At 41.6% G+C, this 12,774-nt stretch overlaps 1 protein-coding gene across 50 annotated transcripts in view; it reads right to left on the minus strand.

Annotated features, from left to right (window-relative positions):
• The window catches only part of AOPEP (aminopeptidase O (putative)), a 333,384-nt gene that overhangs the window by 205,830 nt on the left and 114,780 nt on the right, over nt 1-12,774 (minus strand). The window lies entirely within an intron of this gene.

Genomic DNA, 12,774 nt, shown 5'->3' on the forward strand with positions numbered 1-12,774 from the left:
TTATCCAAGACGAAGTGACTGACAAGCTTTCTAGCTCATACACTATCTTTAAGAGGATAAAGATTATTAAGAACAGGATTCCTGTGAAAATATAATTTCTCATAAGTAAAATGTGTATGAAGAAAATGACTTCATTGATTTATTCCCCAAAACTGCCAAAGCACCTGCAGACCACCTGACAAAATGGAATGGGGGTGGGAAGATCCCTATGAGCCACACTGAGAAACTGCTCCCAGCCTTCCTTCCAGCTTGACTTAGGTCTGGGTAACACTCAGCCAAAAACTGTCATTCATTTCAGACCTCTCTGTCCACTCAAGCTGAGCCTCATGAAAAAGTTGTTTTCTTTTCTTTTCCCCCTCATCCCTGACCTCCTGTCCAACTTCTACCCAGGCCTCTCTCCATCCCTGGTCTATGTGAACTCACTCTCAACATCTCAAATCAAGAAGCTTGGGATAACCTTTGCTCAATTTCTCATACCAAAGTAGGGTCAAATTCTACTGCTATTCTTATAAAGCAATAGTTCTCAATCTTGGCAACTCATTAGAATCACCTGGAGAGTTTTGAAAAATTAAAAAGTATTATTGCTGGGGCAGCCCAGGTGGCTCTGTGGTTTAGCGCTGCCTTCGGCCCAGGGTGTGATATTGGAGACCCAGGATCGAGTCCCGCCTCAGGCTCCCTGCATGGAGACTGCTTCTCCCTCTGCCTGTGTCTTTGCCTCTCTCTCTCTCTGTCTATGTCTCTCATGAATAAATAAATCTTAAAAAAAAAAAGTACTATTGTCTCAACTCCATTCCACATCAGTACTTACCTTTTTACAAAGCTTCCTCAATGATTCTAACATGTAGAAAAGGATAGGAATCACTGTCATAAGGTAGCGTTGCTAGAAGGCATCTCCCATAGCAGTTCCTCCATTATTACATGTATGGATTCTCACCTCCCTGGGGGGGATCACCCATCTCTTAGCAATACTGTGACAAGCTCCCTGCTAGATTCTCTGGATCTAGTGGATCTACTGATGCTGGTGCCTTCTACACCCACCGCCACAGCCCTCAAAGTGATCTTTATCATCTTTCCCTTTGGCTCTGTTATCCTTTCCCTCCGGGACCGTGGTTCTCAACTGACTGCACATCAGAATCGCGGGGGCCTTTAAAATACCAGTGTCCAGGCTGCAACCAACACCCAATAATAAATCATCACCTCTGAGGATGGGAACCAGGCATGAACGTTGCTAAAAAGCAGCCAATATTGAGAATCCATACTCTTGGACCTATCTCTCTATGACCACCACATCTAGCTTCAATTAGCTACCACCATTGAGTTGGGTTCTGGCTTCCTGACAGCCATTCTCAATAGGGAACTTTCTTCACTCAAGAGCTTCCAGTCCACTGGCAGAGACAGACTTGAAAAACCAAACTTTAAACCACAGTGATGTAAGTACTACAATGGAAATATGAATAATCTTCTTTCAGACAGAGAGGAGGGAGCAATTAATGACCTGTGAAATTGGGGAAGGCTTCTCAGAGGAAATTATACTTGAACAGGGTCGTGAGGGTCATCAGACTGAAAGAGTAAAGGGAAAATGGATGTTTTCTTAGAAACATACACTTCCCTTTTAAAATAGTTTTATTATTGACACACACTGACACATAATGTTCCCATTATATATTTTTGATCACTTAGGACAGTATTTCCCAACCTTTTTTTCCAGCCAATACAGCTAACTGTCATGGCCATAGGTACATTTTCATTACTCCCAAGGCTTTTTTATGTGTATTTTGACTTTTTAAAATAGTCTTTATTTTTTAGAGCACTGTTAGGTCCACAGCAAAGTTAAACAGAAGGTACAGAGATTTCCCCTCTATGTCTTGCCCTAACACCTGCACAGCCTCCTCCACTATCAGCATCCCCCCACCAGAATGGCACACTTGTTACAAGTGAGAACTGCAAACATCACATTATTGTGATGACAGTGATACATTACTATAACCCGGAGTCTAGAGTTTACATTAGGATTCACTCTCGGTGTTATATACTGTGGGTTTGGATAAATGTAAAATGATATATGTATCTGCCACTGTAGTGCGATATGGGGCAGTTTGACTGCTCTAAAAAAATCCTCTATGCTTTTCATCGATCCCTGGTAACCACAAATCTTTCTACTATCTCCATAATTTTTTACCTTTGTCAGAATATCATGGGGTTGGAATCATACAGTACATAGACTGGCTTCTTTCACTTAGTAATATGTATTTAAGGTTTCTCCCTGTCTTTTCAGAGCTTGATAGCCCGTTTCTTTTTAGTGACGAATGACATTCCACGGTCTGAATGGACCAGAGTTTATTTATCCATTCACCCACTGAGGGACATCTCGGTTACTTCCAATTTTTGACAATTATGAATAAAGCCTTTATAAACATCAGCATGCAGGTTTTTGTGTGGACATAAGTTTTCAACTTTGGATAAATACTAAGGAGCATGATTGCTAGATCATATGGTAAAAGTATATTTAGTTTTGCAAGAAACTGCTAACATGTCTCCCAAAATGGCTGTACCCTTTTGCATTCCCACCAGCAGTGAATGAGAGATCCTATTGCTCCACATCCTCGCCAGCATTTGGCATTAGCAGCCTGGATTCTGGCCATCCTAATAGTGATGTACAGTGATACCTCATTTTTTGTTTTAATTTGCATTTTCCTGATGACACATGATGTGGAGCATGTTTTCATCTTCCCAACCTTCTTAAAGTCCTGACACACATAGAAAATATCTGTAAATTCTCTGGATTAAACATCAAGCCTGCCTGTGGCTAAAGGTAACAGGCCTGGGACTCTGGCTGTCCCTGGTCCCTCCAGGCCACCTGAAGGCAGAAGGCATCTATACATCTCAGCATACCTGTGACACATCTGCAGAACACCAGCATGCCAAGGCACACCTGTAGGGATGCTCCAAATGATGATACCATTAGCTGTCAGTAGTAGAAAGCCTAATTCAAACTAGCTTAAATAATGAGGACTCTTATTCTTTCATATAACAATACATGCAAGAGCTGTCTCCAGGCATAGAATGTCAGGTCCTATTCTGCTTCTCTGCCACTGTCTCTGCAGTGCCTTATTCTGGGTATTGGCTTCCTTTTTAGGTCAGTAGCAAAATGGCTGCCACATTGTTAGACATCATTTCCAAACGTGATCAAAGATCAAGAGAAAAAAGAGAGGTATACTTCCTAATGTGTCTTTTTCTCTCAGTCAAGAAACCCATTTCTCTTTCTCAGAAGTCTACAAAAAGTGACCCCTCATATTTCCTTTGCCAGAATCTTGTCAAATGTCCTTGCCTAATCAGGTTACCTTCTCTGAGAAACACATGGAGGGGTAAACAACCAAACAAAATCAAGGCCCTTCCAGCAAGCAAGAGAATGGGACTGGATTTTAGGCAGGCAATCAATGGGGTCTGCTTCAGTTTACTTCATATTAGAAACAGACTGTAGAGCATAGTAGTTAAGGGATCCAGGCAGTAGGCTCAAAACCCATTGTACCATCGTATGCAGGCTTCAGTTTTCTTATGAGAAAGGAATGACCAGAGTCCCTGACTAAGGCGGGCTGCTGGGAGGAATAAACATATAGTGCTTAGAACAGACTCTGGCATACAGTAAGGTTTAATCACATTGGTGGTCATCTTCATCTCCATGGCATCTGTCATAGGTTATAAACAGCTAATGGGCAGGGACTAGATCTGTGGGAAAGAAGGGTTCTCTCTGATTAGCACTGAGCACAGTGCCATGCTCAATTAGGCGTTCAATAAGTTCATTTGTGGGGTTTCTGCATTTTAATAACTTAATTAAAAGGCCCATTTCTTCCTATTACTAACAAAAAGATGGTACTGACTAAAAGGTAACATTTTACCATTAGAAATACTTCAAGAAATCTATTGCCCCCTGGAAAATACATTCAGAGAAATACAATAATAATTATTACTTGAAATGAATATTTAAAGAGCCTTTACTATGTGTAGGAGACTGCTATCAATGCCTTACATGCATTGTCTCCTTTAATCCTAAAACCAGTCTATGGAGTTAGGTTTACCAGTAAAACACTCTTAAAGCTAATCTCAAACAAAAAACAGATTTGTCTTCAAAGTGTAAATGTTTCGACAACATAATGTCAAATTTGACCTACCTAATTTGTAGTTCTAAGACACGTTTTCTCCTCTGCCTATCTTCCCTACCCCTGCTGAAATCAAGATGCATAATCAGGTTCTATGGATGTCTATGTTTACTGTAACAACATGTGTGTGCACGTACCCCAGTCATGAAGTAGGAAATGCATTTGCAGAATGGAGAAAGCACAGCAGTTACAGCCATCATGGAGGCAGGCTCCATGTTTTACTCATTAACCCTCATTAACCAAATGTATGCTGATGAGATGCTCTCTTGCACAGAGGGCCTTAAATTGGGAACTAAACAACTAATTGCAATATTACATTTCCCCTGGAGCCGGTAGCCAAATAATTCCCACTTTAATTGTAGGAATTATGTGAAGCAGCAAGGGCCTGAACATTACAGACTAATGCCATGTTGTGTCCCCAATCCTGCAGGTGGTTTACAGTCAAGATTTAGCACTTTGCTTCAGTCCAGGGACCAAGTGAAGAACTAGAAATTCAAGGATAGCATTTAAATCCTGCATCTACCACTAATTTGCTGGGTGCTATGAGCAGTTATTGGAATGCTCTGTGCTCTCATTCTTCATCTGCTAAAGGATATCAACTGTCCCTACAGAATGTCTAAGGATATTAAGAGTAACTAATGAGATTGTTTCGGTTCCAACATAACTCAAATTTTCTCCCACTCATATCTTTTTTCCTCTTTTGCCACACAGAAGGGCCCAATCTCCTACCCCATTAATGATTCAACCAATTAAGGAAATCAGCTACTTGCCTGGCACCTAATAACACAATTCTGTTTCATTCCTTCTTGAATGAATTTCATTTCCTTCAATCTTCTATAAGAATCTATTCAATTTCAAAAAAATATGTGTTAACAAGGAACCAACAGCATAAAGAACCAAAAGGGAGATGTCACCTGTTCCAAGCAACAGTCCCTGAATGTCCTCCTCCCCCCCCAGGCTTTCTCCACCTAGTCCAGTATAGGAAACAGAAGCAAGTATCAGGGAACTCCCTAGCTCTTCCACCACCAAATATACCGCCCTAACTAAACCCACTTCCATGTGTACCCGCCCTGCTCTAACAGGGTGGGGGTGAACCTTTTCTGCTCCCATCAAAGAACCACTCTGCTCTTACTCTAGATCCCCATCCCTCTTCTCACACTTCTTATCCTATCTCCTTCTACAATATGCCATGGCCACCTGTTCTTTCTCTCCTTTCTCATCACTTCTTCCTTTTACTCAGATCATTCTCACCAGCATACACATATGCTCTGTTACAGTCTGTCCTTAAAACATGCTCGTTTGAAGGGCGCCCAGGTGGCTCGGTCAGTTAGTGTCTGCCTTCAGCTTGAGTCATGATTCTGGAGTCCCAGGATGGAGCCTACATTGGGCTCCCTGCTCAATGGAGAGTCTGCTTCTCCCTCCCCCTTTGCCCCTCCCCTCATTCATGCTCTCTCTCTCTCTCTCAAATGGATGAATAAAATCTTAAAAACAAAGACAATAAAACATGCTCACCTGACTTCACAGCTTGTCCAGCAACTTCCCTATTCCTCTTCTCTCCTTTACAATAGAATTCCTTGAAAGAACTTCCTGTGCTTGATGTCACAACTTCCTGTCCCCATTCTCTCCTTAATTCACTCCAAGTAAGCTGCCTTTCGACCATTCCATCAGCACCACTCTTTTCAAGATCACCAATGACCTTCACTAGACCAAATCCTACACTGCATTATCATATACTCCACTTCTCAGTGGCTCACACTCTTGCCCACCATGTCTCAGTCCTCACACCTCTTATCTTTTCTATCTCCTTCCACAATGTGTTCTTCCAGCCCCACGACATTAAATGCCATCTGTATCCTAAAGACTCTCCAAATTTATATCTCCAGCCATCGGTTTCCATGAATTCTAGCTACAGTTCCACTTACAAGTTTCAAAATAAATATAAAGCCTATCTTAATTTTCTCCTATAATTTTATCTTTCCCTACTGTTTCCATCTCAATAAAATGGCATCAACATTTTGTTCAGGCCACAAATCTTGAAGTGGTCCCCAACTCCTCTTTCTTTCATATCTTACACACAGACCACTCCCAAATATCATCAGCTCTATTTTCAAAATATCCTAAATGTGAACACTTCTTAGCTCATTCAATATTACACTTTCTCTCATATGGATCTCTCCACTTGCTTTCTGATTTGTATGCCTGTATACATGTCCCTATTTGTATGCCTGTATACATGTCCCTATGTATACCTGTCCCTATTCCCCAAACCAAAATATGAGGTATCCATCCAGAACGACCATTTCAAGATACAAATCATGTTACTAACTACACAAAACCTTCAGGCTTCAACCCCATACCACTCAAAATAAAAGATCTCTTGGAAGGCCTTACACAACTGGGTCCTCAGCAACTCTTCCACCATACACTTCCTACCACTCTTCCCCTTGTTTATTCAACCTAAGTAGCCTGGCCTTCTTGTAGTTCTTCCAACTTGCTAAATACATTCCCACTTCAGCGGCTCTGCCTCATCTGATCCACTCCCCTGATTCAATCATGTCTGTGTGCAAATATCACATTATTAGAAAGTCCCACCTGAATTAGCCATATAAAATAGCAAGTTTTCCCCATAGCTAACATCATAATCAATGGTGAAAAGCTAAAAGCTCTTCTTCGAAGATCAGAAACAAGACAAAAATAAGGATGCCCACTCACAGCACCATAATCAACACAGTACTAGAAGTCCTAGCCAGAGCAATTAGGGAAGAAAAAGAAATAAAAGGTATCCAAATCATAAAGGAAGAATTCAAACCATCACTATCTGCACAATAGCAAGCTTCTATATTCTTAGTTCCCTTCCTCTCTGCTTTATTCTACATAGCACTTTCATTATCTCACCCATAGATACGTTTATTATTTGTCTTCCAAACAGAACTTAATCTCCATAATGGAATGGACTTTATCTGTTTTGAATATCTAGGATAGTACTTGAATATCTAGGATATCTAGGATAGTACTCTTACACAGTAAGAGTTCAAGAAATATTTTTTAATTGAAAGGCTGCATGGGAGCGTCTGGGTGGCTCAGTGGATGGATAAGTGACTGCCTTTGGCTGGGGGCATGATTCAGGGGTCCTGAGATCGAGTCCCAGGTAGGGTTCCCCTGCAGGGAGCCTGTTTCTCCCTCTGCCTATGTCTCTCATGAATAACTAATAAATAAATCTTTTAAAAAAACTGATAAACTGCATGAATGATTAAATTCTTGGGCTTCTTCACTTTTTCTTGAAATGGACACTTTTTAAAAAATATTTATTTATTTCAGAGAGAAAGGGCAGGAGGTAGGGGCAGAGGGGCAGGCAGAGTCTCAAGCAGACTCCCCAATGAGCATAGAGCCCAACATGGGGCTCAATGAAGTGCTCTCAATCTCACAACCCAGAGATGGCAATGTAAGCCCAAACCAAGAGTCAGACACTTAACTATGTCACCCAGACACTCGTGAAATGGATACTTTTTAAGTTTCCACACGGTATTCACTGAGTGGCTCAGGTAACTTATGCCCTGACCTAACAGGCTTCACACCATTCCACCTGAACTCCACTCTCATTGGCAGCCCCCACCTGGCCTGCTCCGATCTCATGAGCAGCCCTCAGAGCAGGCTCGTCTACCCTCTGAGACCATGAGTTCCTCAAGGACACATTTTCCAGATTAATTTGCCTCCCCTGTGTTAAGGGCTTCTGGCACAAAGTGGCTATTGATGATGTGCTCATGGATTTAAAGAATATGCCAAGTATGACTCTGTGGAGGAGCAATAAACTCTATGGAGCAACTCTGTGGAGGAAAAATAAATAGCCTAGATATAGTTAGATAAATAATAACTATACCTAGATTTATCAAATATTATTTTCCATAGCATAGATTTTACCAACACTGAGATAGCAATAATTGAAAAAAACACTGAGATGTATGTAAAAAAAGATGGGAAGGTATATTCAAATATGAGAAACAAAAAGCCAGCAAAATCTGCAGTTTGGCTTGTGTAAATATAATCTTTCCTGTTCTGAAGAATAATAGAGTATTCAAAAGCCAGAGTCATTACAGTAATACTAGACAAGAAGGGAGTCTCGGTTAAACTGAATAAACTTTACCTGTAATTTCCATTTAAAAACACGGTTTCAAAGAATCACAGACATTCTATGTCTGGTACTCAACTAACACAGGAGGCTGAAGGAGCAAAACTGGTAATAGTAACAAATGACCCACTGACAGTTAAACATATTCTAGATGCTAGACACAGTCAGATGCTGGGGACCTAAGTACAAGTAAGACACAGTAGACCGTGAGCGCCTTAAGAACCGGGGCCAAAAAAAAAAAAAAAAGAACTGGGGCCAAGAGAAGGAAACATGCACAAAGACCATCACAAGAGAGAATGGAAAACACAATATAGAAACATGTGGAATGTACCATGGGAAAAGAGGAGGCTGAGATGAACTCACGCTGGGTGATCAGAGATGGACCACCAAAGATGACACTACTGATGTGAGTTTCCAGAGATGAGTACAAGGTCCCCAGGCAGCCGAGGAGGGGGATAGGGGAGCAAGGAGGACAAGGTAGGCTAACGGAACAAGAGGTGATAAGATGCAGAGGCATAAAAAAAAAACGTGGATGGTAGAATATGAACCGCAAAGAAATCTGTGTTCCTGTGGGGCACCGTCTTGACACATGGGCAGAGGCAGGCAGGAAAGGGCCTTGTATGCTGTGCTAAGGCAATTAGCAGCCAATTCTAGTCACTTCTCAGGCAGGCTGGATAATCAGGTTTGCATTTTAGGAGGAGGGTTCTGACAGTAGTACAGAAAAGCCTAAACCAAGAATCAGACACCTAACTGACTATGTCACCGAGGCACCCGTGAAATGGACACTTTTTAAATTTCCACATGGTTTTCACTGAGTGAGGGCAGAGCCAAAGGCAGGGGCACTCAGAAGGAGGCTTCCTCAAAAGCCCACTGATATGACAGGTACTGTGGTCAGGAAGCACCCTCAGAAAGGAGGAAAGAGGGCTCAGAGCTACTTTGAAGGAAGAACAGGCAGTGCCTGTGACTCATGGAGTAGATGGTAAGTCAGCAGGAGTTCAGAATGCCATGCAGCTAACCTAGAGAGAAGAGGGTAGGTGGGGAAGGAGGAGGGCGACTACCACTGCAGAACTGGCTGCCTCCATGCACTCACCTCAGCCTGAATGTGGCAGTGGGGCTTCTGTTACTCCTGGGTTGTTCCCGGGAGCTTCCAGAGCCAGCCTGAGGAGAAAGGAGGCACGAGAGCCCTGCCTCTGGCCTCTGGAGAAATCTGGTATCACAGGGTCAAGGGCACTGCTTCCTGGCACTGTGGCCCTACACTTGCTGCACCACACGAAGGCCACAGTAAGCAAAGCAGAGGTGACACAAGAGGACCTCACCCGCGAAGATTAGGTGAAAAACCATAGGCCTTGGCTCCCTATAGCCTTCAAACAGTACAATAAGTCCACTGGCACATGAATAAGTTTTGGGGAGGCAAGCATGGAATTTATGAAGACTTTAACATTTTCCTACTACCTCTGTTTATTTTTTTAAGTATTATTACTTCCATAAAAGATAAGCATTCCAATTACAACATGAAAATGTTTTTGAACTTTATCCAGTTTTGGTGAATAAAAATGAATGAATGAATTTCTAATCTTTTAAACTACCACTATAACCAGTTTCAGTAAGCTCTTATTAATGTCATTATAATGCAGGATACAGGCAAAATTAAGAATACTGTAAAGTCCTTTGAGGAAAACTCTCGTCCACGCAGGGGCCCCACATGTCGATCACAAGAATATAGGTCCAAGGGATTTCTGGCTGCAAGAGAGAATAAGCCCACCTCACCCTCACCTCTCCCAATGAAGGTAAACTTGAAATATTGGCAGATACGTGGAACAAGTATTTGAAGACTCTGAAAAATAAATAGCAAAAAAGTTGTCAATAAAGAGTAGAACTCAAAATAGTACGGAACCAGTGAAATCCCCATTTTTCCCTGCAATATTCCCCAGACTCAAAATGATGACAGGCACTAAGGCAAGGAAAGAGAGAACTCCAGAAGAAATTCTCTAATTGAAAGGGGAAATGAGATGCAGAGGGAGAATACTTAAAGCTGTGAGGAAAGGGGGGAGAATGGAGGAGAAAGAGAGAGAGAGAGAGGAAATAAAAGGAAGAGAAATCCCCCACTTCCTTTTCCTCTCACCCCAGGCAATCCTGAGCAGCCATGGAGACAGGCAGTGGAGACAGTGGGATGGAAAGCACCTAAAACAGGGGGAGGAAGACTTCCTTTACATTTGAAGCTGGCAATGTAAAGGAAGCTGAAGTAAATACCAGGAGGCTGAGGTAAATACCTCTGCTCCCCACCCCCCCTCCCCCAGTCAGTACTGCTGTTGGTTGGCCCTGGACAAGGGCAGAGATGTGGGCAGCATATGACAAAAAGGGGCAACTAACTAACGCCCAGCTTTCTGGCCAGAAGACCACAAGAAGGCCCAGGGAAAATAGTAGTTGCAGGGAGACTGCAGAGAGGGAGGGGCTCAGGACCCAATCACACTGTTTATAAGCTTCTGGGCTCACTCCCAAGCCACGCATGTGAGGATGTGTTCATCAACAGCATACTGAAGAATCTGAGAACTGCACAAAGGGAAAGACAACTAGGCTTCCCATAGGGAGGCACAGAAGAGGAACAAATCCAAACAGCAGCACAAAGACTTTTAAAACAATGCAGACACTGAAACCACAATCTACAGAAGACTGGTCAGAATTTCTAGCCTAAACCCAACTGCAGTGATTACCTGCTTTAAAATATATGTATATATTTATAGATTTAAACAAGATGCAAATCTCATAAAATTTAAAATGTCCTGAATAGGGGATCCCTGGGTGGCTCAGCGGTTTAGCGCCTGCCTTTGGCTCAGGGCGCGATCTTGGAGTCCTGGGATCGAGTCCCGCGTCGGGCTCCCGGCATGGAGCCTGCTTCTCCCTCTGCCTGTCTCTCTCTCTCTCTCTTTCTCTCTCTCTCTCTCTATGTCTATCATGAACAAATAAATAATCTTTAAAAAATAAAATAAAATAAAATGTCCTGAATATAACCCCAGATTAATAGGTACATAAAGAATCGAGAAAATGTCAGTCACATGAGAAAAGACTATCAATGGATAACAATGCAGAGGTGATAGAGATATTGAAATTATCTGCGAAAGACTCTAAGGTAGTTATAAAAATGCTCAAGGAAGTAAGAGTGAACACTCTTGAAATATATAAAATAGTAGTAAGTTTCAGCAAAGATATAGAAGATAGAAGATACAAAGCAGAACCAAATGAAAATGTTTATAAACTGGGCACACCTAGATGGCTCAGTGGTTGAGTGTCTGCCTTCAGCTCAGGTTGTGATCCCGGGCTCCTGGGACCCAAGTCCTGCATCAGGCTTGAGGAGCCTGTTTCTCCCTCTGCCTGTGTCTCTGAATCTCTCTGTGTCTCTTGTGAATAAGTAAATAAAATCTAAACAGAAAGAAAAATTTTAAACTGAAAAATATAAGAACCAAGATTTTTAAAAAACCCCGTCACTGTACAGGTTCAATAGCAGATTAAAAGTAACGAAGATTCAATAGACTTGCAGATACAGTAATAGAATCTAGGCTGAACAACACAGAGGAAAAAATATATTTTAAAAAACGTGTAGGGGCACCTGGGTGGCTCAGTTGGTTAAGCATCTGCCTTCAGCTCAGGTCATAATCCGGGGATCATGAGATCCAGCCCCACATCAGCCTCTATGCTCAGTGAGGAGTCTGCTTCTCCCTCTCTCTTCTCTGCCTCTCTCTCTCTGCCTCCCACCCCCCTTCTTATGCTATCTCACTCTCTATATCAAATAAATAAATGAAAATCTTAAAAAAAAATGTTTAAAGCTTCAGGTTCCTATGTAACAACACTAAAAAAGTTAACATTGTGTTGATTAAAGTCCCAGAGAAATGCAAATTGGAGCAGCCACTCTGGAAAACAGTATGGAGGATTCTCAAAAAGTTAAAAATAAAACTATCCTATGACCCAGCAATTGTACTACTAAGTATTTATCCACAGGATATACAAGAATACAGATTTGAAGTATATCCACCCCAATGTTTATAGCACCATTATCAACAACAGCCAAACTATGAAAGAGCCCAAATAACATCAATTAATTGAATGAATAAAGAATAAATAAATGGAGAAGATGTGGTATATATATGTATATGTATATATACATATACACACACACATATATACACACACAGACATGTATGTATATATATGTGTGTGTGTATATATATGTATACATATATATATGTATAAAAAGATATATGTACCCTCCATGTTTATTGCAGCATTATCCACAATAGCCAAGATATGGATGCAACCTTACTGTCCATCAACAGAGGAATGAATGGATAAAGATGTAGTACATTGTACATAATGTTTTATATAATATTACACACACACACACACACACACACACACACACACGGAATATTACTCAGCCATCAAAAAGAATGAGATCTTGCCATTTGCAATGATGTACATTGGAGCTAGAGAGTATTA

Source organism: Canis aureus, chromosome 1 (assembly GCF_053574225.1).
Source record: "Canis aureus isolate CA01 chromosome 1, VMU_Caureus_v.1.0, whole genome shotgun sequence".
Taxonomy (NCBI): Eukaryota; Metazoa; Chordata; class Mammalia; order Carnivora; family Canidae; genus Canis; species Canis aureus.